We start from the raw sequence: 6,583 nt of genomic DNA, 5'->3' as shown, positions 1-6,583 counted from the left end.
GACAGGCAATGCCACCCTTGGAACCACGATTGGATGTGAATCTAGAGTAGAAGTATTATCTTGCTTTTAGAGTATTTTAAACTTGAATTATAAGGGATTTTGCATCGAAAAGTTTACTTTGTAGCATGAAAAGTGACACACCCCAACTTCGATATCCCCAAATACCAAGATAGGTACGTGTTGGTTGACACCGAGAGTGACAAAACCATTTTAACATACATGCAAGTGGTATCGGTAAACAAAAGTAAATAAAATATGTAAATATAAAGAAATATCCAAATGCGGAAACATGTTCAGAGCATACAACTAATCAAGAATAATGTGAAAGAATTACTATAAAAAGGTACGAACAAAGGAATGACTCCTACACTGAGAAGACTCAAAGATATATATGTGGAAGTGCCCTAACGTCGGGATTGTACGCCTCAATTCTAAATCTTGAAAGGGGCACAAAATAAAGAGTGAGTGGACCAAAGTTTATAATAATAATACTAATAATAAGAAAACCATTTTCTTTTTTAACATACTAACCCCCTATTTTGAAAACTCATAGAGTACTACATAGTAGGTTTTCTGAAAACTCTAGTATGCCATGAAAATGTTCATAAAAGATGTATGTATAAAACAGTGCTCGGTAATGATAACATAGTAGCCCGAAGCCAAATCCATAAAACCTTCGTAAACTCAAAATAATAAAGTACTCAACTAGGGGTATGTATCATAGTTGCCCAAAGACATAACCATCATCCGAAGGTGAAGTTGTACGACACTGGGTTACGCCAGTGAAGAAATATAGTAGGTCCCATCACCTGAAGGTGAAGTTGTACAACTCTGGGTTACGCCAAATAAGAAATATACATAACACACTGACACTAGTCGTGGCTAGTGAAGTTGTCCGACACTGGTTTCGTCAGTGAAGCTGGGGGTAGGTCATAAATATCCTCAATTGTGTCATATGGCTATAGACATATACATACTCAGGTTGTGTGTATGTGTTATGATTACCCACTAGATAAGCACACAAAATGTATCTCAAAAAAACCAAAACCTCATCATCTGAAATCATAAGAAATTTCATAAACGTGATTTCTATAAACACACCATTTTATAAATCGTAATTAGATAAACCATAAATATCTCGTAAAAGCAATTTAAATAAATTATAAATTCTCCGTAAACCATAAATAGATAAATCTGTAAAATATAATATAAAGCATAATCAATTCATGAAATATGAAATGCATGCAAGCCTAATGTTCTATAAAAACATGCAATTTGAGAAGGGGTCCACTCACAGATACTCCATCGCCGAAGAGCGGTGTAAGTTAAAGAAAATAGGGTTGCCCTTAACAAACACACCTAAAAACATAAAAGGAACAATTAATAAAACCCTACTAAAATGATTGAATTTGGGAAACAGAGTGCAGATTTGGAATTAAGGTGTCGAATTACCATAAGAGGGGTACTGGGAAAACTTCGTAAAAAAAAAATCAATGAAAAGGTCAATGATTGACCTGAAAAGTCAATTGAGACACCAAGCCAGTTAACTATGTTAAAACTTTGGAATTCCACTAAATGGATGTCAAAAACAGACTTGAAGCATCAAAATTAGATTAGGAAAGTTCCCGAGAAAATTTCGTAAAAGTCGACGTAAGGAATATTTCAAAAATATTCCTAAGAATATTCCTAGAATTTTCTGGTCACCTAAGCTGTGACATCCCACATCGCCCAGGGGAGTGATCCTTAAATGTATATTCTCATCCCTACCTAACACGAGGCCTTTTGGGAGCTCACTGGCTTCGGGTTCCGTAGGAACTCCGAAGTTAAGCGAGAAGGGGGCTAGAGCAATCCCATGATGGGTGACCCACTGGGAAGTTGCTCGTGAGTTCCCAAAAACAAAACCGTGAGGGAATGGTAAGCCCAAAGCGGACAATATCGTGCTACGGTAGTGGAGCGGGCCCGAGAAGTGGTCCCGCCCGGGTCCGGATGTGACAATTTGGTATCAGAGCCAATCCCTGGCCGGAAATGTGCCGACGAGGACGTCGGGCCCCTAAGGGGGGTGGATTGTGACATCCCACATCGCCCAGGGGAGTGATCCTTAAATGTATATTCCCATCCCTACCTAACACGAGGCCTTTTGGGAGCTCACTGGCTTCGGGTTCCGTAGGAACTCCGAAGTTAAGCGAGAAGGGGGCTAGAGCAATCCCATGATGGGTGACCCACTGGGAAGTTGCTCGTGAGTTCCCAAAAACAAAACCGTGAGGGAATGGTAAGCCCAAAGCGGACAATATCGTGCTACAGTAGTGGAGCGGGCCCGGGAAGTGATCCGTCCCGGGCCGGGATGTGACATGAGCCGCTGGCCGCCAGGAACTCCGCTGGAATCTATAGAAAATGGCTGGAAATATGGGCAATTTTCAAATGGCTATATCTCTCTCATTTCTCAACCAAATTTGATCCATAATATATCAAAACAAAGATAGGGAAGTTTAGAACAAGATTATACTTGTTTGGATTCTAAAAAAGGCCGAAGATGGCCAGAAACGCCTGCAAAGGCATGGAGGTCGCCGGAAACTGGGGAAAATTCAAATGGTTATAACTTCTTCAATACTCAACCAAATTCAATGATTCAAAAGCAAAAATCATATCTCTCGATGAGACGAAGAGAATGGTACTTTTCTTGACAGCTAGCTCGCAGTGGTTTGGCCGGAAAATAACCAAAAATGTCGAGGCCTGATTTTGTTTCTATCCCAACGATCCGGAAAGAAGTTTGAGATTAGGTTGGGTGTTCTAGGTTCGTGAGGATGAGACAAAGCTCGTGGTGTTCTTGGTTTGGGTGGTGGTGGTCGGGAAATTTGTGCACAATGACAAAGGGAGAGAGAGAGAGAGAGAGAGAGAGAAAGATGAAAGAGCGGGAGGGTTCCAGAGAAAACACACGAGAGAGGAAGGGGAAGTGGGTTGTGGGCCCCACGGCAACAAAATCCCACTTAAACTAATAAAATAATATTATAAAAATATAATAATAATATATAATAAACAATAATTATTTAAAATAATAATATGATATTAAAATATCTAAAATAGTAATTTTACAAAAGTATCTTTTGGATTCGTAGTTCCATAAACTCTCCGTCGTAGTTTCGAAATCGAGTCCACTTGCACCCACGCATTCATAACGTCGAGCACTACAAGAATATACTTACATAATGAGTCATACGTCGCATAATACGAGGGTCAACAAAAGTCAATGATTTCTCCTCGAAAGGCAATTTAGTACCCACACTTTAAAATTATAAAAACCGTAATATTTGGGACGGGCCGTTACATAAAGACAATAATTTGGTGTTAAGAAAGTAAAAAAAAGATTGAAGAAGGAGGGGATCGGTAAAACGCTACCAACCCCTAGGTAAGAGTTGATATGGTACAAATCCTCCGACCTAAGGTCAATAACGTATTACCAATCCTCCCCTTCTTCAACATTTTTTGTGGTTTTTTTGTCTTGCTATGTTATTTTATTTAGTTGAGTTTATTTGGTTTTTGTTCTTTTTTCACTTTTAATTATCTAATTTGATTTAATTGTTTGTTTCTTTACAAAATCATAAGAAGATGTAGTTTCTGGGGGTATTAAATGCTTTAAATTGTTCCTTTCTTTTTCTTTTTATTTTTATTTTATATTTTTGGATTTTTGCACTCATTTTTCAACCATTATTCTTCACTCATTTTCAATTATTTAAAGATGGATTTGATTGTATCTTTCACTCATTTTCATGGATGTGTCTACGGGTAGACAGTGACGTAGGGATCTCTGTTAGGCATAGAAAGAATATGTATATTGTGGTATTGTAGAGAATATCAGACTTAGAGAGAAGTCCCAAAAAGAGATAGATGTCCCCTTGATAAATACCCAGGCTAGAGTATTTATAGGGATCTTAAGAGTCTTTGTTGGGAAAGTAATCTTTATCAAATCGAGAGACTATCTAGGAGGAAATCTAAGATAAGATACTAAACTCTCCTATAATCTTGATTATGTTGCCTAATCCTCAAGATATCCTAATTTGACCGTAAATAGGGTATCCTTACTTGGGAGGCAAGTAATATCTTCAAAAGGCCTAAGCCTAGCTTGCTGGACTGTGTTTCATGGGCTATGGGCATTCCGATCCTTCTTGTCACGTGTCATGGGCCCAGAAAATTATGGTCCCATACATGACTTTTCCAGTCTTCTTGAATGAAGAATAAAAAAGATATGTTGCCATTAGTGTTTTAGTTAGGGTTGGGATGGCATTCAAGGCATGAATCAAGATTGAAATAACCAGTTTTGGAATGATTGAAGACGTTGTTCAAAACCAATGGTAAAGGTGTAGGATTTTGGGAAATTACGAGTTTTGCTAAAACTTGTTAGAAGAAGATGTTGAACACTTAAAGTTTAAAAGCAGAAAGTCTTGTTAAGCAAAGATAAGATAAGAGAAAGAAGAGAACCCTGGGGTTTTATAGATGAATCAATAAGGAGCCTTACGGTTTCTGTCTGAGAATCTAGGAGGAATTTTGGGGTACGCACTGTAATGATTGCAAGAATCGAACAGCTCGGGTCAGTCTTTGCATTGCCCAACGAAATTTTTAAAAGTGACTGCTTAATTTCTAAGGCAGTCATATTAAAGGAAAGGCCAAAGACCTTTCGGTAGCTACTTTGTCTAGAAAATCGTGGCACGTGAGTAACAGAGTTCGAACAGTCGTCCCTAAGAATCTGGCACGTGGTAGGAGCAAAGAGAAGTGTGTCAGTCGATGCAAAGTTGTCATGTAAATTGGGATTGAGGAAATTAATGCAAGATAGTGGGTAATTTAAAGAATATTCATTTCTTAAAAATCTTCATGCCAAGTGTCCATGGCCAAAGATTTCAGAAGTGAAGGGCAATGTTTAGGCCTAAAATAACAGTTTGGGCTGAGATAGGTTAACCTGGGTTGAAAAGGCCACGATACTTCGCTTAGTAAGTATCCCTAGGCCAGTGGGCTTTTTAGCCCAAAACAGGGTTGGTTTGACTGAGTCCTCACGAAAGTAAGATTATGTTAAGATTAAGAGCATATGTGCTCGGTTAAGTCCTATGCAAACTAAAATTGCCAAGGATCATAATAAGTCTTGGATAAATACGAACTATCACAGGGTCATAATGCCTACATGATTAGATAAAGATGAAAAAGTCGCATAATGAGATCAAATTCAGAGTCCTAGTTGGAGTCAAAGATGCCGAGTCTGGATGAAGTTTTGGCTAAAAAGGGAATTAAAGAGATAAAAGAAATATTCAAGTAAAAGCCAAGCAAGCACAGTCCCATCAAAACTCTGCCTCGATAGACTTGTTATCATAAAAGCCTTGCCTATAAATAAAGGAGGCTCTGCAACATTGGTAGGTCAAAAGACTAATTTTCTTGGAAGTCCAAATTTTAGTTTAAATAGGAAACCCATTATTTTCTATTTTATTATTTTATTATGTTTCCTAGTTTTATTCTAAGACCTTTTAGGGTTTTATTTTGTAGAAGTATAAATAAGGCTATTTAGCCATTAGAGGTGGAGAGGTATTAATTTGGAGAAATTAGCTAGGCTTTGATGATTTGTATTTCAAAGTGTTTTCTATCCTTTTTCTATTTCAATAAAATTCCTTTTGTTTTATAGTTGTTCATAACTAATTTTCGTTTACTAGGGTGAAAGCCATGAGCCTTAGCATAAATATTTGATTTTATTAATTTGCTTATGAATAGATGCATGCTTGCTTTGAATTATTAATCACCGTGATTAAACTATCTAATTATCTTAGTGATTCGCGACCATTAGGGTTTTTAGACAAGTAATTTGATGCAATTTCTGTTAGAACATCACCCTGAAATTGAAGTGGGCTTTTTGTGATTAGTAATTGTAAGTTCAGTTAAGGCAAACATCATGCTCTCAAGGGTTGCATGGTTTTTCAAAGGGTTTTCACAAAGCTTAATGAGTCTTGCATGTTTATATTTGATCTGACCATCACAGAAGGGTTGCATGTTAGATGTACGTTTTTACTTGAATATCACAAGGAAAATATGTATTAGGAAAACCTAATTTTCAAAGCATGTATGTAGAAATTCATAAGTAATTGGTGAAATTGCATTTGTTAAGGGACGGCAGAACCCTAGGCTTTTACAATTTGGTTTTCAAAACGTTTTTCTTTGTTTTCTTTACTTTTCTAATTTCTTTAACCTTTTTAATTAAACTCGTTTTTATTATTTTTAAATTCAAAAATCAACTTTTTCCAATCTTTGTTTTCAAATAATTAATTAAGATTTGGTATTTACATAAATTATTCATTCAATCCATGTAGAAAATGACCTTACTTGAGCTGCGATACTATGACAACCTTGTACTCTTGCAAGTATTTTTTTTAAATGTTTTTATCCTTACTTTTGCATGTGGTAAAAATCCCTATCATTATGTAACAAAATATTGGATTATAATCTGTAGATGGAAATTAGATCATACAGCACTCACATTAACCTTTCAATATAGGTTTTCGTTTTTGGTGTACCTTTCTGAAATGGGGACCAGCTGACCAAGGGAAAGCGACCT

This window comes from Pyrus communis, chromosome 4 (genome assembly GCF_963583255.1).
Source record: "Pyrus communis chromosome 4, drPyrComm1.1, whole genome shotgun sequence".
In the NCBI taxonomy this organism is placed as follows: Eukaryota; Viridiplantae; Streptophyta; class Magnoliopsida; order Rosales; family Rosaceae; genus Pyrus; species Pyrus communis.
The sequence above is the reverse complement of the archived record's forward strand: the minus strand, read 5'-3'. Positions refer to the sequence as shown.